Source organism: Callorhinus ursinus, unplaced genomic scaffold (assembly GCF_003265705.2).
Source record: "Callorhinus ursinus isolate GAN/ISIS: 27379988/994484 unplaced genomic scaffold, GSC_fseal_2.0 scaffold40, whole genome shotgun sequence".
Taxonomy (NCBI): domain Eukaryota; kingdom Metazoa; phylum Chordata; class Mammalia; order Carnivora; family Otariidae; genus Callorhinus; species Callorhinus ursinus.
The window spans coordinates 5,921,216-5,944,643 of record NW_027397102.1 but is presented as its reverse complement, the minus strand read 5'-3'; the positions used below and the strand labels follow the sequence as shown (position 1 = coordinate 5,944,643).

General features: G+C 36.1%; 1 protein-coding gene across 1 annotated transcript in view; it reads right to left on the bottom strand.

Annotated features, from left to right (window-relative positions):
* TENT5D (terminal nucleotidyltransferase 5D) overlaps positions 1–23,428 on the bottom strand; it is a 103,402-nt gene that overhangs the window by 70,369 nt on the left and 9,605 nt on the right. The window lies entirely within an intron of this gene.

The window sequence follows — 23,428 nt, the reverse complement described above, 5'->3', positions numbered from 1 at the left end:
CTGTGGGTTGCCTCTCTGTTCTGTTGACTGTTTCCTTTGCCGTGCAGAAGCCTTTATCTTGATGAAGTCCCAAAACTTCATTTTTGTTTTTATTTCACTAACTTTTGGAGATGTATCTTGAAAGAAGTTGCTGTGGCTGATGTCAAAGTGGTTACTGCCTATGTTCTCCTCTAGGATTTTGATGGATTCCTGTTTCACATTGAAGGCTTTCATCCATTTTGAGTTTATCTCTGTGTATGGTGTAAGAGAATGGTCGATTTTCATTCTTCTGCATGTGGCTGTCCAATTTTCCCAGCACCATTTATTGAAGAGACTGTCTTTTTTCCATTGTATACTTTTTCCTCCTTTGTCGAAGATTATTTGACCACAGAGTTGAGGGTCCATATCTGGGCTCTCTATTCTGTTCCATTGGTCTATGTGTCTGTTTTGTGCCAGTACCATGCTGTCTTGGTGATCATAGCTTTGTAATATAGCTTGAAATCGGGCAAAGTGATGCCCCCATCTTTGTTTTTTCTTTTTCAACATTTCCTTGGCGATTTGGGGTCTTTTCTGATTCCATACAAATTTTAGAATTGTTTGTTCCAGCACTTTGAAAAATGTCATTGGAATTTTGATCGGGATGGCATTGAAGGTATAGATTGCTCTGGGCAGCATAGATATTTTAACAATGTTTATTCTTCCAATCCATGAGCATGGAATGTTTTTCCATCTTTTTGGGTCTTCTTCAATTTCTTTCATGAGTGTTCTGTACTTCCTAGAGTATAGATCCTTTACCTCTTTGGTTAGGTTTATTCCGAGGTATCTTATGGTTTTTGGTGCTATTGTAAATGGAATCATTTCTCTAATTTCTCTTTCTACAGTTGCATTGTTAGTGTGTAAGAAAGCAACTGATTTATGTGCATTGATTTTGTATCCTGTCACATTACTGAATTGCTGTATGAGTTCTAGTAATTTGGAGGTTAACATTATTTGTTATTAAATGTTTCTATACTTTTTTCCCAGAAATTCTATGCTTGAATTACCACATAAGGTTTCACCAAAAATTAGCAAGAGTTGTACTGACATCACTAGAAACACTAGTCTTCATGGAGAGTTTCCTTGTCTTCCTGAAATGAGCACATAAAGGAGATAGAAAACAAAGAGAAAGGAGGTAGAAAAAAATACAATCATAAAATGAATGGGTGGAAAGTTTACTTGAATTAAACTGAATGAAAATATACAAATTGTACAAAACATAGCTATAAACCAGAGCACAATCAGAAATGTTTCATTTCAGCAAAACTTACAAAGTTATCAAGTTATTTTTGCAATATTACAGATCACCAGCTTATTGATTATCTATTACATTAAGGCACTTTAGGGAACACAGGAAAACATAAGGTACTCTCCCCTTGCCTACAAAAAATTTACAACTTAGCTAGGAAAATAAAAAAAAATACATATCAGATAGATAGATAGATAGATAGATAGAGGAAAAGTCAACTAGCAATGCAAGTATTATATATAACTAAGTACTCAATGAACTGCATATAAAATGAGAATAAAAGTTCAGAGAAGGGAGAGACTGGATGTGATGACAAAAAGCTGTTAGGTATGGACCTTAAGTTTTATTTTGAAACATAGGTAGAATTCTGACAAAAAGGTAAAAGGTACAGCGTAAATATTCTAGGATGGGAAATTAAAAAAAGAAAAGTTGAATTAGAATGTGAAAGACAATAGTAACAAAGAAAATGAAATGGATGACACAAGCATGCACAAAGGGGTCAATGAGTAAACCAGAGTAGCTTATATAAATTAGAAAACACTTTTTAATTTTAAAATACAGTTGTTAGGCCATAGGGAGACACTAAAGTTTCTGAGTATGAAAGTGAAATGTCAAAAATTATGGGTTTTTTTGAATATTAATCTAGAAAGAGTACCTACAGTGAATTAGACTAAAAGGCAAAAGTCAGGGAGCATGATGACAGAAATGGGAAAACAGAAGACAATAGAAACATTATACTTTTAGAATCAATCACAGTTGGTGATAAATATGTAGGAAAAATCAGGAGAGAAGGATTAACCAAGAGGACTAGATACATGGCTTTGTTCAAATTATTTAACCTTCTGTGTCTCAGTTTCCTTATCTATTATAAGGAGAAGATTCTCTAGAGTTCATTCCAAAGGTAAAATAATTCCATGATTCAATAGCTTCAAGATTTCAAACTTGGGTGACTGACTAGGAGAATGATGTACTGACTGCAGAAAGTGCTTTATTTTTAGAATGGTAGTTCTCAAACTTTAGTCTGCATTAAAATCACCTGGGATGTTTCTTAAACACAGTTTGCCGACCCCAACACCAGAATATCTGATTGGGAAGGTTGTACTAGTGCCAGAGAATGTGCATTTCTAACTTCCCAGGTGATTCTGATACTGCTGGTTCAGGAACCCTACCTTGAGAATCCCTGGCTTAGGAAATGAGGAAAATAAATCCATCAAAATGGAATCTGTATACACTACAATTTGGAATGGCTTTCATGAAAGCACCCCCAAATATTCAAGAAATTATTCTCCTTACCACTGGTATATACGCTTAATAAAAATGTTTTGCAAAATTTTACATGAGAAAATGAAATCATAGAAGTATGCAGTTCCATATAGAATTATAGGTGCTGCTTCTTCTGGTTTCCATAGCACTTTCTACATATATGTATTATTTCATATTATTAACATCTCATATTGTATTATCACATCATCTGCACTCACATCTGTCTCTTTCATTGGATCCTCAAGTCCTAGGGGTAGAGAAACATCTTATTTACCTTTATTCCCAACATCCAATAAGTCCTGAAATATATCAAGAAAAAAAAATAATGAGATGAGGGGGGAGTTCCAAGATGGCATATTAGGGGGACCTTGAACTTGCCCCATCCTTTGAATACAACTAGATCAACCTTCAACTATTTTGAACAACTGGGAAGAGGATAAGAGGACTACAGAAACAATCTGCACAGTTGGAGCAAGAGAATGTGGCAGAGGTGAGGAGCATCTTTACAAGGGCAAGTCAGCTTCTGAGCCAGCACAGCAGGCCTCTCCCTCAGAACAACACAAACCCCTGCATATACCAAGTCTACTGATTAAAGAAAGCTCCAAAACATCAGCTTCTGGCTTAACTTCACAAACAAATCAAAGCATACCTACTTAAAGGACCAAACATGCCCCACTACAAGCAAGGAGGAACTCTATAGAGGAAGGACCAGTGGGAAAGAGTAGCCAAAACAAAACAGCAGAGTGTAAACAGCATACAACAGAATCTCTTCCTGAAGTTATTGTTGTTGATATTATTAATGCTGTTTTTACTCTTTTTTTTCTTTTTCTATCTTTTTCTTTTCTAGACAAAATGACTAGAAGGAGAAACTTGCAGCAAAGAAAGAAAGAGAAGTAGTACTCTTTGCCATAGATTAAATCAATATGGATATAAGTAAGATGTTGTAAGTAGAATTCAAAACAACGATTATAAAGATACTAGCTGGGATTAAAAAAAGCATAAAAGACACTAGGGAATCCCTTATTGCATAAATAAAAGAACTAAAATCTAATCAGGCTGAAGTTAAAAATGCTATTACTGAGATGCAGTAAAAAATGGAGGCTCTAACAAAGCAGAAGAGTCAGTGATACAGAAGAGAAAATGATGGAAAGTAAGGAGGCTAAGAAAGGGAGAAAAACAACTGCTGGATAATGAAGGGGGCTTTGAGAAATCAGTGATAACATAAAGCTCAATAATATTTGAATAATAGGGGTCCCAGAAGATAAGGAAAGAGAAAGAGTGAGGGGCAGAGGTTTATTTGAACAAATTAGAGATGAGAATGTCTTTAATCCAGGGAAGGAAACAAATGTTCAAGTCCAGGAGGCACAGAGAACCCCCGTCAAAATTGTTAAAAATAGCTCAACACCTGGACATATAATAGTAAAGCTTGCAAATTATAGAGATGAAGAGAAAGTCCTGAAAGCTGCCTGGGACAAGAGGTCCTTAACCTACAAGGTAGAAACATAAGGCTGGCAGTAGGCTTGTCCACAGAGGCCTGGCAGGCCAGAAAGGGCTAGCATGATATATTCACAGGGCTAAATGAGAAAAATACACAGTCAGGAATACTTTATCCAGCAAGGCTTTCATTCAGAATGGAAGGAAATATAAAGAGATTCTGGGACAAACAGAAACTTAAAAAAAAAATTGTGATCACTAAAACAGCCCTGCAAGAAATATTTAAGGGGATCCTTTGCATTAAGAGAGAACCCAATGTAACAAAGACCAGAAAGGAAAGCTCTACAGAAACAGCAACTTTACGGGTAATAAAATGTCATTAAATTCATCTCTTTCAATTATTACTGTGAATGTAAAAGGACTAATGCTCTAGTCAAAAGACACAGAGTATCAGATTGGATAAAAAAACAAAACAAAACAAAACCCACAAGACCCATTGATATGTTGTCTACAAGAGGCTCATTTTAGACACAAAGACACCTCCAGATTGAAAGTGAGAGGGTGGAGAACTATTTATCATGATAATGGACATCAAAAGAAAACTGGGGTAGCAATCCTTATATCAGACAAATTATATTATAACCCAAAGACTGTAGTAAGGGATAAAGAGGGACACTATATCATAACTAAAGAGTCTATCCAATAAGAATATCTAACAATTGTAAATTCGCCCCTAACTGGGGAGCAGCCAATTATATAAACCAATTAATAACAAAAGTAAAGAAACACATTGAAAATAATACAATAGTATTAGGGGACTTTAACACCTCACTCATAGCGACGGACAGCTCATCTAAAGCAGAAGATCAACAAGGAAACAAGGACTTTGAATGACACACCGGACCAGATGGACTTCACAGATATATTCAGAGCATTTCATCCTAAAGCGATAGAATATACATTCTTCTTGAGTATATACAAAACATTCTCCAGAATAGATCACATACTGGGTCACAAATAGATCTCAACCAGTACCAAAAGAATGAGATTATTCCCTGCATATTCTCAGACCACAATGCTTTAGACATTTTCTAAAGATTTTATTTATTTATTTGAGAGAGAGAGTGAAAGGGTGAGGGTGTGAGAGAGAGAGAGAGAGAGAGAGAGAGAGCACGAGAGGGGTGAATGGCAGAGAGAGAAGCAGACTCCCTGCCAAGCAGGGAGCTCGATGCAGGGCTTGATCCCAGGACTCCGGGATCATGACCTGAGCTGAAAGGCAGATGCCTAACCGACTGAGCCCCCCAGGCACCCCAGACCACAAGGCTTTAAAACTTGAACTAAATCAGAAGAGAAACCATGGAAGGAACACAAATACATGGAGGAGAAAGAGCATCCTACTAAAGAATGAATGGGTGAAACGGGAAATTAAAGAAGGATTAAAAAAAATACATGGATTCAAATGAAAATGAAAACACAACAGTTCAGAACCTTTGGGATGTAACAATGGCAGTCCTAAGAGTAAAGTATATAGCCATAGAGGCCATTCTCAAGAAACAAGAAAAGTCTCAAATACACAAATTAACTTATACAAATTAACTTATCTAGAACAGCAAATAAAGACTAAATCCAGTAGGAGAGAGAAATAATAAAGATTAGAGCAGAAATCAATGAAATATACACAAAAGAACAGTAGAACAGATCAATGAAACTAGGAGCTGGCTCTTTGAAAGAATTAATAAGATACATAAAGCCCTAGACAGACTTATCAAAAAGAGAACCAAATAAACAAGAGAAAGGAACTAAATAAATAAAATCACAAATGAAAGAGGAGAGATCACAACCAACACTGAAGAAATGCAAACAATTATAAGAACATATTATGAGCAACTATATGCCAAAAAATTGGGCAATCTGGAAGAAATGGATGCATTCCTAGAAACATATGAACTACCAAAACTGAACAAGGAGGAAATACAAAACCTGAGCAGACCTATAACCAGCAAAGAAATTGAAGCAGTAATCAAAACTCTCCCAACAAAAACAGTCTGGGATGAGATGGCTTTCCAGGGGAATTCTACCAAATATTTAAATAAGAGTTAATACCTATTATTCTGAAGGTGTTTCAAAAAACAAAAATGGAAGGAATAAATTCCAAACCCATTCTATGAGGCCTTGATCTCAAAACCAAATATATACCCCAACAAAAAGGAGAATTATAGACCAACATCCCTGATGAGCATGGATGCAAAAATTCTCAACAAGACACTAGCCAATATGATCCAATAGTACATTAAAAGAATCATTTACCATGACCAAGTGAGATTTATTCCTGGGATGCAAGGCTGTTTCAGCATCCACAAATTAATCACTGTGATACATCACATTAATAAAAGAAAGGACAAGAACCATACAATTCTCTCAATTGATTCAGAAAAAGCATTTGACAAAATACAGTATCTTTTCTTCATTAAAACTCTCCACATTGTAGGGATAGAGAGAGCATACCTCAATATCATAAAAACCATATATGAAAAGACCAAAGAGATTATCATTCTCAACAGGGAAAAACTGAGAGCTTTTCCCCTAAGGTCAGGAACACTGCAGGGATGCCCACTCTCACCACTGTTTTTTTTTTTTTAATTTTATTTATTTGACAGAGAGAGATAGCGAGAGCAGGAATATAAGCAGGGGGAGTGGGAGAGGGAGAAGCAGGCTTCCCGTGGAGCAGGGAGCCCGATGTGGGACTCCATCCCAGGAACCTGGGATCACGACCTGAGCCGAAGGCAGACGCTTAACGACTGAGCCACCCAGGCGCCCACCAGTACTAGAAGTACTGGAAGTACTAGAAGTCCTCACCTTAGGAGTCAGACAACAAAAAGAAATAAAAGGCACTCAAATTGGCAAAGAAGAAGACAAGCTCTCATTCTTCACAGACGACATAATACTTTAAGTGGAAACTCCAAAAGATTCAACCCCAAAATTATCAGATCTCATACAGGAATTCAGCAAAGTGGCAGAATATAAAATCATTGCACAGAAATCACTTGCATTTCTCTACACTAACAATGGGACAGAAGAAAGAGAAATTAAGGAATTGATACCATTTTCAATTGCACTAAATAGGGATAAATCAATGAGGCAAAGTATCTGTACTCTGAAAGCTATAGAACACTTATGAAATAAATTGAGGAAGACACAAAGAAATGGAAAAACATTCCACACTCATGGACTGGAAGAAAAAATACTGTGAGAATATCTCTGCTACCCAGAACAATCTACACATCCAATGCAATCCCTATCAAAATACCATCAACATTTTTCACAGAGCTGGAACAAATAATCCTAAAATTTGTATGGAACTAGAAAAGACCCTGAATACCCAGAGGGATGTTGAAAAAGAAAACCAAAGCTGGTGGCATCACAGTGCCAGATTCCAACCTATATTACAAAGCTGTAATCATCAAGACAATATGGTACTGGCCTGAAAACTGACACATGGATCGATGGAACAGAGTACAGAACCCAGAAATGGACCCTCAACTCTATGGTCAAATAATCTTTGACAAAGCAGGAAAGACTATCCAATGGAAAAAGGCCAGTCTCTTCCACAAATGGTGTTGGGAAAAGTAGACAGCCACATATAGAAGAATGAACCTGGACCATTTTCTTATACCATAGACAAAGATAAAGTCAAAGTGTATGAAAGATCTCAATGTGAGACAGAAATCTATCAAAATCCTAGATGAGAACACAGGCAGTAACCTCTTCAACCTTGGCTGTGGCAACTTCTTGCTAGACATGTCTCCAAAGGCAAGGGAATCAAAAGCAATAATGGGACTTCATCAAGATAAAAAGCTTCTGTACAGCAAACGAAACAGTCAACAAAACAAAGAGGCAACGCACAGAATGGGAGAAGATATTTGCAAGTGACATTACAGATAAAGGTCTAGTACCCTAGATCTATAGAGAACATATCAATCTCAACACTCCAAAAACAAATAACCATGTCAAGCAATGGGAAGAAGACATGAACAAACATTTATCCAAAGAAAAGATACAAATGGCCAACACACACATGAAAAAATACCCAATATCACTCGGGATCAGGGAAATACAAATCAAAACCACAATGAGATATCATCTCACACCAGTCAGAATGGCTAAATTACCAAGTCAGGAAACAACAAATGGTGAGGATGCAGAGAAAGGGAAACCCTCTTGCACTGTTGGTGGGAATGCAAACTGGTAACAGCCACTCTAGAAAACAGTATGGAGGTTCCTCAAGGAGTTAAAAATAGAGGTACCCTATGACCAGCAATTGCACTACTAGGTATTTACCCAAAAGATACAAACATAATGATCTGATGGGGCACATGCCTCCCAATGTTTAAAACAGCAATGTCCACAATAGTCAAAATATGGAAAGAGCCCAGATGTCCATCAACAGATGAATGGATCAAGAAGATGTGGTATTTATATACAATGGACTATTACTCAGCCATCAGAAAGCGTGGATACTTACCATTTACATCAACCTGGATGAAACTGGAGCTTATTATGCTGAGCAAAATAAGTCAATCAGAGAAAGACAATTTCCATTTGGTTTCATCATATGTGGAATATAAGAAATAGTGCAGAGGATCATAGGAGAAGGGAGGTAAAACTGAATGGGAAGTAGTCAGTGAGGGAGACAAACCATGAGAGACTCGTAACTACAGGAAACAAACTGAGGGTTCCTGGAGGGGAGGTGGGTGGAGGGATGGAGTAATTGAGTCATGGGCATTAAGGAGGGCATGTGATGTGTCAGCACTGGGTGTTATATCCAACTGATGAACTACTGAACTCTACATCTGAAACTAATGATGTACTGTATATTGGCTAATTGAATTTAAATTAAAAAAAAAGAAAGCTGTAATCTTCAAGACAGGATGGTACTGGCACAAAAACAAACACATAGATCAATGGAACACAATAGAGAACCCAGAAATGGACCCTCAATTCTATGGTTGACTAATCTTTGACAAAGCAGGAAAGAATATCCAGTGGAAAAAAGACAGTCTCTTCAACAAATGGTGTTGGGAAAATTGGACAGCCACATGCAGCAGAATGAAACTGGACTTTTTATTACACCATACATAAAAATAAACTCAAAATGGATGAAAGATCAAATGTGAGACAGGAATCCCACTGGTGGGAATGCAAGGTGATACAGTCACTCTAGAAAACAGTATGGAGATTCCTCAAGAAGTTAAAAATAGAGTTACCCCACGACCCAGCAATTGCACTACTAGGTATTTACCTAAGGGATACAAACGTACTGTTCCAAGGGGGCACCTGCACTCCAATGTTTATAGCAGCAATGTCCACAATAGCCAAACTATGGAAAGAGCTGAGACATACATCGAGAGATGAATGGATAAAGAAGATGTGGTATATATATATACAATGGAATAATACTCAGCCATCAAAAGAAACATAATCTTCCCATTTGCAATGATGTGGATGGAACTAGAGGGTATTTGCTAATAAAATAAATCAGAGAAAGACAAAAAAAGGAAAGGTTAGATACATTATAGAAAATAGACCATTAAGCAGACATTTAAAATCATTTCAACATAGTGATTTGAAGGGGCACATGTCCCCAGTGTTTATAGCAGCAATGTTGACAATAGCCAAAATATGGAAAGAGCCCAAATGTCCATCGACAGATGAAGAAAATATAGTATATATATAATGGAGTATTACTCAGTCATCAAAAAGAATGAACTCTTGCCATTTGCAACCATGTGAATGGAACTAGAGGGTATTATGCTAAGTGAAATAAGTCAGAGAATTAAAAATATATGATTTCACTTATATGTGGAATTTAAGAAACAAAACAGATAAACATAGGAGAAGGGAAGGAAAAGTAAAATAAGATGAAAACAGAGAGGGAGACATACCATAATAGACTCTTAAGTATAGGAAACAAACTGAGGGTTGCTGGAGGGGAGTTTGGTGGGGGAATGGGATAACTGGGTGATGGACATTAAAGAGGGCACTTGAAGTGATGAGCACTGGGTGTTTTATGCAACTGATGGATCACTAAATTCTACCTCTGAAACTTACAGTATATGTTAATTTTTAAAAAGTCAAAAAAAACCAAAATAAAATCATTTTAAAATAATACTTAATAGTAGTTAAAAATGTTCAAGATATTAATATTGGATACAAAATGTTATATACTATGATCCAAATTATGAAAAATATGATATACATATTATACATATAGGCACATAACAGGTTATCTTTTGGTGACATTTCAGTTTTTAAACCTTTTGGGATTTCTGAAATTTTCTACATAAACATTCCTTTTATAATTTGAAAAGTGGAATTTAAGAAACAAAACAATTGAACATAGGGGAAGGGAAGGAAAAATAAAATAAGATAAAAACAGAGAAGGAGGTAAGCCATAATAGACTCTTAAGTATAGGAAACAAACTGAGGGTTGCTGGAGAAGTGGGGGCAGGGGATGGCGTAATTGGGTGATGGCCATTAAATAGAGTATTTGATGTAATGAGCACTGGGTGTTACATGCAACTGATGAGTGACTAAATTCTACCCCTGAAACTAACAATACACTATAAGTTAACTAAATTGAATTTAAATAAAAAAATTTTTAAGTATATAATAATTTCATTATCAACTTGAGGTTTAGTTGTGGTATATCACATCAGAGTTGAATGCAAAAATTTTTGTAGTTTTTATTTGCTTCTTATGATCAATAACTATTTATGGAGAAACTAGGTAACCATAATGCTAGGTAATAGGATGAAGAGTATCCCAAAACCATTTTCTTTAGAATTTATCAAGTGGCATATAAGCTTTCTTTTTAAATGCTAGGTAACATTATTTCAAATGTTAAGGGTCTATCATATTTCTGTCTTGAATTTTTGCTGATGTATTTTCAAAATCCCTTTCATTTTGACATTCAGAGTGAAATGTTTCTTTAGGACAGAGATAAATTTTAAGTGCAATTCTTAGTATGATTCTTACATTTGGATTTTTCCTTTTTCACTTCTACTTGAGAACATTTGTACTTGCTATGAAACATCTCTTTCCTTTTAATCAGAATAAATAGTAAACAGTACTCATGACATAAAAAATTTCCCTTTTAATCTTGATTAAAATGTGTTTAACAGAAAGAGAAACAGCATTCAAACAAAATAGGATACTATTTGAGTAATCCAAGCCCCCCAAATCACTTGTACCTGATCTTTTCAGATAACTGAAGCAAAAATCATCAGTATGTATACATAGAAGTGCAAATTCATATAGTTTTTATATCTCTGAGTTCCCTTAATAGCACTTAGTGAAAGAAAGGTCTGGCAAAAATAAGAGCTTTATTAACACTGAGTGAAATAGCATAACTATCATACTTAATTATTACTATTCACTAGTGCCAGTAACTGGTGTTTTGAGGACAAAGAGGTCAATAGAAGAAATAAATTCCTGATTTCCATAACTTATAGTACAAGGTAATAGTCCTCAAGCTTTTTGAATAGAAAGACCGTTTTTTAATACCAAAGAGATGCCAAGAAACACACATGACAGTAGTTGTCAAGTTCAGTGCCACTGACTAAGCAACTACATAAAAAGAAAAAATAACTTTGATAAATTTGGGTACCACTTCCAAGTAGTTGTTTGGGGGATTTTATTAAACCACAGTCAATTCTTGTTGCAAATAAAAACATAGATCACCTGCAATGACTTAAAGCTCTTGATCCTTAAGGGAATCGCCACTCAAAAGTGTACAGCTTTGGCAAAGATATACATACAATGTAAATTAATTGACCATAATAAATATTTCTGAAGTACCTCCTAGGTGCCAGGCACTATGACAGGCCTCATAAAAGATAAAAGATAGAGTCTCTACCCTCAAAAAATTAATATAATGGAACATTAACCAAAAATTATAAATGCAATCTGTTAGTACAAAGAATTGTGCAAGGAGGTAGTGAGGTGGCCAAGAAAAGTTTCCTATGTATGACAGCTGAGCCAAGTCTTAAAGGAAGAATTGGAATTACTGGGATTTAAGAGAAGATGGAATTCCAACTGGAATGAAAGCCCAAAGCAAACCCAGAGAAGTGACAGATAGTATCATGTGGACTTGGAGACAAAGCTCTGAATTGGTGCTATAAAATAATAAATAAAGCAATTGTAGAATATAAAGCTAAAAAGATAGGAAGAGGACTAATTATAAAGGTCTTTATGTGACTGTGTTAAGAAGCTTGAATCTCACGCTGCAAGTAATGAAGAACCATTAAAGAGCTTTAAGCCAAAATGTGGCATAATCAGACTTCTGCTTTAGACAGAACTTTTTTTTTTATTTTTTATTTTTTTATTATGTTATGTTAGTGACCATACAGTACATCATTAGATTTTGGTGCAGTGTTCCATGATTCATTGTTTGCATATAACACCCAGTGCTCCATGCAATACGTGCCCTCCTTAATACCCATCACCGGGCTAACCCATCCCCCCACCCAGCTCCCCTCTAAAACCCTCAGTTTGTTTCCCAGAGTCCATAGTCTCTCAAGGTTCGTCTCCCCCTCTGATTTCCCAGCCTTCACTTTCCCCTTCCTTCTCCTAATGTCCTCCATGCTATTCCTTATGTTCCACAAATAAGTGAAACCATATGCTGTGCAGTAGATGAACTTGAAAGGGATAAGAAGAGATGTAAGGAAAATATTTGTTGAATAAAATGATGGAAGGGACGGATAATGCTGTAAATGTCCTTACAAGAGAAGGTGAGAGTTTAAACTATGATTGTAGTAATAGGAATAGAAAATAAGGAACAGTTCAATGAATATTTATATCAAGTCAGCAGGACCTAGTAACTGATTAAATGTAAAATATAAAGGAGAAGAAGTAAAAGATAAACCTTGTTTTGAATAACTGGGTAGAAAATGATGTCTCCAAATGAGACTGAAAATACTAAGCAACAAGGTCTTTTTTTTAAGATTTTATTTATTTATTTAGAGGGAAAGAGTATAAGTGGGGGGAGAGACAGAGGAAGAGGGAGAGAGAGAATCCCAAGTGGACACTGTGTTAAGCATTAAGCCCACTGCAGAGCTGGATCCCACTACCCCAAGATCATGACCTGAGCCGAAATCAAGAGTCAAACACTCAACCAACTGAGCCACCCAGGCGCCCCATGAAGAGGTCTTTCAAGGGGAAAAACTGAGGAGGTCAATTTTAAATATACTGAAGTGCCTCTGAGACAGAAATATCTAGCAAGAGTTGGATGATGGAATATAAGCTCAAATGAGAAATGTGGGCTTGTCAGATGTGTGAGTCACAGTCATACGAGTAATTGAAGATAAAGTATAAATTAGTTCACACAAGGGAAGAGTGCAAAATTAGAAAAAAAAATGCTGGGTGACAGAATCCTTGGAACACCTACATTTAGAGAGTGGAAAGAAGAGGAGTCCGTGAAATGCATAGAGAAAGTACAGTTAAATATATACAAGGAGAACCAAAAAAAATGTTAAAGAGTGCTATGAAGTAGAAAGTTTCAAGGAGAAAAATGCAATCAGGATTGTGAGATGAAGTTGTGTATTTAGCAAAATAAGACATTTTATAAATGTTCATCAGACTTAGACATTAGATAAATAACAATGATAAATAACAATAAGTAGTTTCTGTGGAGTGTAAGAGAAAGTCAAATTGCAGTGGGCCACAAATTCCTCTCTTTATTCAACAGTGATTAATTGAGTGCCCTTTATTTGCCAAGCATGATACTATATATTGGGAATAGAGTGGTAGACAAAATAGACATGGTTCCTTTCTTTATGTAGCTTTTACCATGTGGGTAGGTGCCTATCTCACCAATGCTCTGGAGAGTGGAGAAGAATAACTTTAATGGGAAATATTAAAAAATTAAGGAAATAATTTTCAACCATTTTCCTGGTTAGAGAAGAAATAAATTCTCAATTATGAGGAAGACAGAAGATTATATATTCATGCACACATACACACAGAGACCATGCCATAATCCTGAATTAGCTGAGCTCTAGGAAAACCTACAAATAACCTAGATTTTTTTGACTCTTTTTTTCTCCCATTTTAACAAATGATAAGAAGAAAGGGAATAGATTTAAAATGAAACTGTATTGGACAGCCAGTCTAGAAGATGGTGGAGTAGGAGGACCCTAGGCTTGCTTCATCCCACAAATACAACTAGATAACTATCAAATCATCCTAAATACCCCAGAAATTGACCTGAATACTGGCAGAAAAAACTCCACAACTAAAGGTAGAGAAGAGGTCACATCAAAGAAGGTAGGAAGTATGAAACAGTGGTTTGGGTGAGAAATTCATCTTGGCCACTGTGGTGGGGATAGAGCTGCAGTCGTGGAGAAGGGCCAGAGACAGACTAACACAAAGGGTGGGGAATGAATGCACACAGCAATTGGCTTGGAAATGGAGAGGAGCCAAATTTTGTGGCTTTTGGCAACCACCTGGGCGTAAAGCCTGGAGTTCTAAAAGTGAGCAGGCTTGGCTGGGATGGGGCTGGAGGGGTTTGTGCTGCTCCTGAAGAGAAGGCAGGCACACTACTCACAGATATACAGTATGGAAACAACAATCTTAAGAGTGCCTGGGGCACACAGTGGAGAGGTTATTTGCTCATTTCAGAGCATGTCCCAGAGAGGCAGCATTCATAGAGAGGGCCCTCTGGGAACAAAGGAAATGGCGGGCACCATTTCCCTACCCAGCCCCTCAGCATAAGCACAGGGCCACCTGTGGGAACCAGTGCAGCTCCAACACTGTGCGCACCCCTGACCCACACAATGCACTCTAGTGTAACTACCCTTCCTAGCCTCCTTTGCCTCAGTCCCAGTGTGGTAGGCCCCATGCCCCAGAGAATTTGCCCAAACCTTGCTCACACTGCATCTCCTGACTTGTGAGTTTTGCAGAGTCTCAGTTCCAGTGGTGGTAGCAAAATTTTATTTCAAAGCAGATCAGAGCACACCTAATTAAAACACAACACATTCAGGCCAGAGACCAAACACTGCCCACAACAGGCAAAGAGAGCCTCTGCATACAACTGCCTTGAAGGATAAAGCAAACAGCAGAGCACATGAAGCACACATCAGAGACACTCCCAGAAGCACCAGAACCTAGGAAACAGGGAACAGTATGTGGCAGGGCAATACAGGACCTTTTAAAAAAATATTTTATTTGCTTATTTGACAGAGAGAGAGAGCGAGCGTACACACAAGCAGGTGGAGTGGCAGGCAGAGGGAGAGGGAGAAGCAGACTCCCTGCTGAACAGAGAGCCCAATGTGGTGCTCAATCCCAGGACCCTGGGATCATGACCTAAGCTAAAGGCAGATGGCCAACTGACTGAGCCATCCAGGCACCCCAGGACCTTTTCTCCATAAGGCTATTACCCTCAAAAATAGGAGACATAGCTGACTTTCCCATTGCATAGAAACAGAGACAGAGATTTAGACAAAATGAGAGGACAGAGAAAATAAGCTCAAATGAAAGAACAGGATAAGACCACCACCAGAGATCTAAATGAAACAGAATGAGAAACACCCTTGATGGAATGAATAGCAGCTTGGAAGAAGCAGAGGAATGGATTAATGACCTAGAAAACAAAGTAATAAAAAGTAATCAAGCTAAACAAAAGAGAAAAAAATAATTATACACAAAAAGAATGGACTCCATCAGACAAAATAACATTCATATTATAGGAGTCCCAGAAGAAGAAGAGAGAGAAAAGGAGGCAGAGAATTTATTTGAGGAAATAATCCCTGGAAACTTCACTAATCTGGGAAAGGAAACAGATATCCAGATCTAAGAGGTACGGAGAACTGACAACAAAATCAACAAAAGCAGATCCACACCAAGACATACTGTAATTAAATTGGCAAAATAAAGTGATAAAGAAAAATTTTAAAAACAGCATTCCAAAAGAAGACAGTAACATACAAGGGAAAAGCTATAAGGCTAGCAGAGGATTTTTAAGCAGAAACTTTCAAAGCCAAGAGGGAGTGGTGTGATACATTCAAAGTGCTAAATGAGAAAAATCTGCAGCCAGGAATACTCTATCCAGCAAAGCTATCATTCAGAATAGAGGGAGAGAAAAAGAGTTTCCCAGACAAATAAAAACTAATGGAGTTCATGAACACTAAACAAGCCCTGCAAAAAATACTAAAGGGGATTCTGTCCATGGAGAGGAGAGACCAAAAGTGACAGTAAGAAGATAGGAAACACAAAAGCAGTAAAAATGAATATTTCTGTAAAAAATCAGTTAAGGATGGGGCACATGGGTGACTCAGTTGGTTAAGTATCTGACTCTTGATTTCAGCTCAGGTCATGATCTCAGGGTTGTAAGATCAAGCTTTGCATCATGCTCTGCACTGGGCATGGAGCCTACTTATAATTCTCTCTCTCCCTCCCTGTCTGCCCCTCCCCCTGACCTTCTCTCTCTCTCCCCCCCCCTCTAAAAAAGTCAGTTGAGGAACCCACAAAATAATAGGATGTAAAATATGACAACATACATGTAAAACATGAGGAGGAGATAAGTAAAGAATGGGCTCAAAATTAAACAATCATGAACTTTATATAGACTTCTACATACAGAAGAGGTTATATACAAATCTAATGGTAAACACATATCAAAAACCACTAATAAATACGCAATGAATAAAGAGAGAGTATACCAAATATATCATAAAGAAAATCAGCATCCATGAGAGAAAAAAAACAAGATTAGAGAAAATCTTCAGAAACAACCACAAAACAAGTAATAAAATTACAATAAATACATATCTATCAATAATTACTTTGAATATAATTAAAAGACACAGGATGAGGGAACATAAACAAGACCCATAGATATGATGCCTACAAGAGGCTCATTTTAGACCTAAAGACACCTGCAGTTTGAAAATGAGGAAATGGAGGAACATGTATCATGTACATGGATTTCAAAAGAAAAAATGAGGGAGGAGAAATAATCCACACCACAGAAATATAATTATAAGAGAACATTATGAAAAACTATAGACCAACAATTAGGACAACTTAGAGAAATGGATAAATTGCTAGAAATATATAAACTACCAAAAGTAAAACAGGAGAAAATAGAAAAATTGATCAAACCAACAACCAGCAAAGACAATGAATGAGTAATCAAAAATTCCCAACAAACAAATGTTCAGGACCAGAAGGCTTCATTGGCAAATTCCAGGAAACATTTAATGAAGAGTTAATACCTATACTTCTCAAACTATTCCAGAAAATAGAAAAGGAATGAAAACTTCCAAACTCATTCTAGGAGACCAGCACTACCCTGACACCAAAACCAGATAAAGACATAAGTAAAAAAGAGAACTGCAGGCCAATATCCCTGATGAACTTAGATACAAAAAGCTTCAACAAAATAGTAGCCAACCAAATCCAACAATACATTATAAAAATCATTAACCACAATCAACTGGGATTTATTCCTAGGTTGCAAGTTTGGTTCAATAGTCACAAGTCAATCAATATAATAAAACACAGAAATAAGAGAAAGGATAAGAACCATATGATCATTTAATACATGCAGAAAAATCATTCAACGAAGTATAACATCTATTCATGATAAAAATTCTCAATACAATAGGGTTAGAGGGAACATAGCCCAATATAATAAAGGCCATATATGAAAACCCGCAGCTAATATCATACTTTTAACTTTTCTTAACATACCATGAAAAACTATTAAACAGCACAAGTGAGACTTATGAAATAATCAGTGAACTCAATGTCTGCTTGAAGAGATTTCACATTAGCTATGACACAACATATTGCTATTATGAAACTAAGTATGGTGACAAGAGCCACAATTACTATTACAGTTATTCTACTGCTGCTCTTTTTTTTAAGATTTTTATTTATTTATTTGAGAGAGAGAATGAGAGAGAGAGAGAGAGAGCATGAGAGGGGGGAGGGTCAGAGGGAGAAGCAGACTCCCTGCTGAGCAGGGAGCCCAATGTGGGACTCAATCCTGGGACTCCAGGATCATGACCTGAGCCGAAGGCAGTCGCTTAACCAACTAAGCCACCCAGGAGCCCTATTCTACTGCTGCTCTTAATAAAACAATGACTCCTATCTTTTATTTAGTATTAGTTATGTTTCTTGTGGTCTTCTAAATACTGTTAACTATTTTGTCTCATTTAATCCATATAACTTGTCTCATTTAATTCATATAACAACTGTATGAAGAAGTATAGCTACATTTGTTTTATAGATAAAGAAATTAACTTGCCAAAAAGCACAGGTGGCACAGTCAGTATATAAAAACCAGGTCTAACTCTAAATCCTGTTTTAATTTTTTATTTATTTTTAAAATTTTTATTAAATTCAATTTAATTAACATATACTGTATTATTAGTTTCAGAGGTAGAATTTAGTGATTCATCAGTTGCTTACAATACCCAGTGCTCATTACTTCAAGTGCCCTTTCTAAAACTACATTTTACTGCTTCCTAATTATTCTGGAAGCCTTTGTCTTAGACTGCTACCAATAAATATATAAAATATTATAAATCTTATTTCTTTCACAAATTTTTAAATAAAAATCAAGCCATGGAAATTTATGCAGTGGATTATTCCGATGTTTCTTACATAAAGAAAAGTGGAAAACTCACTCTGTATCAGCCACATTTCCTTAATATTAAGAATATTACTAATTATATCATTAAAAAACAAACAAAAAAGTACGTTGATGGGGCGCCTGGGTGGCTCAGTTTGTTAAGTGTCTACCTTCAGCTCAGGTCATGATCCCGGGGTCCTGGGATCAAGCCTCATATTGGGCTCTCCACTCAGCGGGGAGCCTGCTTCTCCCTCTCCTCCCCGCTCATGTTCTCTGTCACTATTTCCATCTCTTTTTCTCTCAAATAAGTAAATAAAATCTTTTTTAAAAAGTACTTTGAAAACCTGGAAATATAATTCCTGGTAATCTTTTTCTGATCCTAAAAGTTTTGAGTCATAAAATATATGGTACAATGTCTTGGTAAGACCAAATTTAAGTACCAGTATCTAAGTTCCAAACTCCCAGGTTCTCATAAAAGTAGACAAAGGAATATGTAGAAAGGAAACAAACAAACTCTGTGTCATCACTAGAAACTGTGGAGTGATATCTACCTACCAGAAAGAAATTTTGAGGGATTTCTGTTTAATATAGACTAAGTGAAGCCAGGATGATACAAGACACCAAAGACTTCCTGATAAAGAAAAGTGGCATCAAGAAGTGAGAACCTGGGGTGCCTGGGTAGCTCAGTCAGTGAAGCATTTGCCTTCAGTTCAGGTCATGATCTCAGGGTCCCTGCATTGGCTTCCTTCTCAGTGGGGAGTCTGCTTCTCCCTCTGCCCCTCCCCCAGCTTGTGCTCTCTCTCTCTCTCTCTCTCTCTCTCTCAAAAAAAAAAAAGAAAAGAAAAGAAAAAAAGACGTGAGGACCTTGCCATGGACTTCACACAGAGAATTTCCCATCTTGGAAAAAAAAGCAAAAAAAGCAACTTCTCTTGGAGATAGAACATGACTATGTATTTATATTTGCAAACAGAATCTCTGGAATGATATTTAAAAGTAACAAAAGAAATAGGTTACCTATTTGTGGATGAGGAAACAGAGAAGGTCGTGCAGTAAGGGGCAGGGATGGGAGGAAAACCTCAGCATTTTATTTTTTTATTTATTTTTTAAAGATTTTATTTATTTGACAGAGAGAGACACAGCAAGAGAGGGAACACAAGCAGGGGGAGTGGCAGAGAGAGAAGCAGGTTTCCCATGGAGCAGGGAGCGCAACGCGGGGCTCAATCCCAGGACCCTGGGATCACGACCTGAGCCGAAGGCAGATGCTTAACAACTGAGCCACCCAGGCGCCCCAACCTCAGCGTTTTAGATAGATAGACAAACAGATATATGGTATGCATGTTTAGACTTTGAGCCTATCCAAACTAAATAAAACAAAAATAAATAAACAAAAGTCTTTCTGTACTGAAATTTACCTGTGATCCATCTCTTCTAGATTTTGAAGCTTTTAGCCTTTAATACACTAATTCATGCTAAAAAAGAAAAAGTTGTTGTCTATAATGTATTGTTCCCTTTGGGGGATATTATAACAAGATTACATAAGAATCACTAATATTAGGGATTTCTGGTATATGAGAGGATAAGATTTACCAGGGTTAGCATCTTTTTAACAACAATGTTCAAATCATACTTTGTTTCATACAGGCAATATGCTATAATAAAAGCAAAATGACTGGATTTGCAAAAGAGGATATCTAGATTTTAATATTGACTCTAATACTGTGTGTAGGACTTGGAAAGTCACCTCACCACTTTGAACTTCAGTCTTCTCTGTGAAATAAAAGGGTTGGACAGGGTTATTAAGAACCTTAGCATCAGGGGCACCTGGGTGGCTCAGTTGGTTGGGTGACTGCCTTTGGCTTAGGTCATGATCCTGGAGTCCCGGGATCGAGTCCCACATCGGGCTCCCTGCTTGGCAGGGAGTCTGCTTCTCCCTCTGACTCTCCCCACTCTTGTGTTCTCTTGCTCTCTCATTCTCTCTCTCAAATAAATAAATAAAATCTTAAAAAAAAAGAACCTTAGCATCTCTAACTTTATATGATTCTATTCTACAGGGTCAGAAGGTCAGCTACATTAAGGACACTGCACAAAACTACTTGATTTGAAATTGTCTTCATTTTATTTTTCAGTTTTGTTTCAATATGTAGAGTTATTAGTGAAGAGTTCCCCTGGTTCTTCTAATACACGTGCCTTTATCACAAATATCCAAAGAAGCTGAACTACTGCTCTGTAACCTCCCTGAACACAAACTATCAAATATGACACATCATTTCTCCCATATCATGTGCAACCAACAATCTGCATTCTTCCTGTAACTTCCACAGACTAAAAACTTCAGTTGAAATTTATTTCTTACTTTGAGAAAAAGAGTCATAATTTAATGAAACATATTTTATAGTTTATACCAAATTCAAAATTCATTTTGTTTATATGAAAATTCAGCTTTAAATCACATAGAGTTAACCAGTCTGAACAGAAACCAACACTATCAATTTCTAAAATTAATGATACAAATTATCAAAGTATTCTCCAAATCTACTTGAATCAAAATAACATTTCTTTTGGTTCAAATGCCTAAATTGGGATCTTTTTCACTCTTCTATTAGAACTGTGTGGTTATTGATCTCCCATCCGATAAGATATTAGTTTAAAATTTATTTAAAGGAACAAATAATAAAGAACATATCTTTCAATACTAAAATCTTTAATTTTATTTACAACTTATGAATCATCTCATTATTCATCTTCCCACTGAGTTATTTAGCAATAATAAGATCTTACTGTAGCATCATTGCTATTGTGTTATATTAAGTACAAAGTAAAAAAAAAAATAATGGTGTCACTATAGGTAGTACAGTAAAACAGTAAAACCTGTACTTTTGTTTTTGCTTATGTGTAAGATAGTGTAATGATGCCATAAATATCAACCAATAAGCAAAGGATAACAGATTTCTCAGTCTCACTCACCTGGTTCTGGAACTTGTAAAACTATTTTAGTATCACACAGCTCTAAACTATCTTTTTAAAGATTGACATCTTTAGCTCTTCTACTTAGGACAGAGTTAACTAGGAAAATGTTACTAAGACATTATCCTTGATATGCTTATTTGATTTGTAGCATTTTCAGTCAGTGAATATATGCCACGGAATAAACAAGAAATATATTACTTAACTATATAAGCACTAGAGTTTCATAGTCTCCCAGTTAGGATTTAAAGTGGGGTTGCTGACTATACCAACACAGGCACAGTCCTGGAATGTAAATAGGTATTAATCCTCACCCATGTGTCTTTGATTATGTCATTCTACCTATCTGGAATTACATTCCTTTCCCCTGTGACCTATCCTAATCTTTTAAGTCTGATGTCTTTCATGAAACCTTGAGCAATCTGGTCAACACCGGTATCTTCTATGTCAGGCCAGTGATGCAAAGTTAACACTTAGTGTTCTCTGATTGTTTAATACATGCTGGCTTGATTTCTACAACTTCCTCCAGGACACATTTATGTCTTACATTACTTTTTTATCCATAGATGTGGGAAAATAGAAGGTATCCCAAAATGTTCATTAATTAATTAGTTTCAACAAAAAATATCCCATATTATGATATTAGCACAAAGACATTAGGAAAACCTTCCTCCAAGAACAAAATCCCAAAGAGTAATTAAAACCACAAGTCTGCTTCACAAAGAAGAGGAAACTATAGGTTTAATAAAATCAGTATATTCTCTGTGACGTTTGTGATCTCAACTTGTCCTATGATTACATGCTTGAAGATAGTTCTTTGTCTTTTCCATTTTAGAGAAGGCCAATATTTAAAAGTTCTTACTACATCTCTTTCTATCACTAAAATGATTCATATACAGTTAAAAAATAATAAACCAGGACTTTTTTTCCTATAACACTTAACTACATGGTATTTTGACATGGTGTTCATTTTTAGCTATTCACAATGAAAATAATCTTTTGTGGTGGAGGTGGATATATTTATCTTGAAATGTATTCTAACTAGAAGGACACTTCAATATATGATATTTCATAACTATAAAATTATAGGACTGTCAATCAACTAACTTATAATTATACCATTCATAAAGATATCAGAGTCATAAAATCAGGAACAACTCTTCTAGCACCAAAATTAGTTAATTTTTTCATTATCAGACCAAAGACACCTGAGGTACATTTTCCACTGCTAATTCTGTTGGAAGCTGATTCATGCTCAGTTACTGAGGTATTAAACGAATCTAATATGTTTAAATATAAATAATCTGTATTGAACAGGCAATTCTCAAATTCAGATATATTCACTTAGGAGAAATTATTTTACCAGACATTTTTGCCTGCTGAAAATTAACTAAGAGTTTCTCTTCTCTTTTCAGCTAATTAATCTGTTCCAAATCTCTTACTACTCAAATATTTGCATTTATCTCCCAATCATGGAAATGTAACTAGATATTAAAGAAGCTGTCTGAATAAAAGAAATAGCTCTAATTTAAAAAGTAATAATAAAACTTCATCAACAATAAAAATGTACTAAGTTTCAACTATATGCAAGGAAATCAGTTGGTTCCAGGGGTCAGAAGTCCTATAAGGAATAAAATGACCTGGTCCTAAAGATGCTTATAAACTAATTGAAGAAATAAGGCATACAGCTAAAAAGATAATAACAATTTATATAGTAATCAAAGTTGTTTACCACAGTGATTATTATATGGTACAGAGTGTGACACTCTGATTATTTGACACCAAATTTCTAAATGATACCTTTTTAGAAGTTGATAGGCTTCTAGCAAATATTAACATGAGGTATTGGAACATTTATACACTCATGC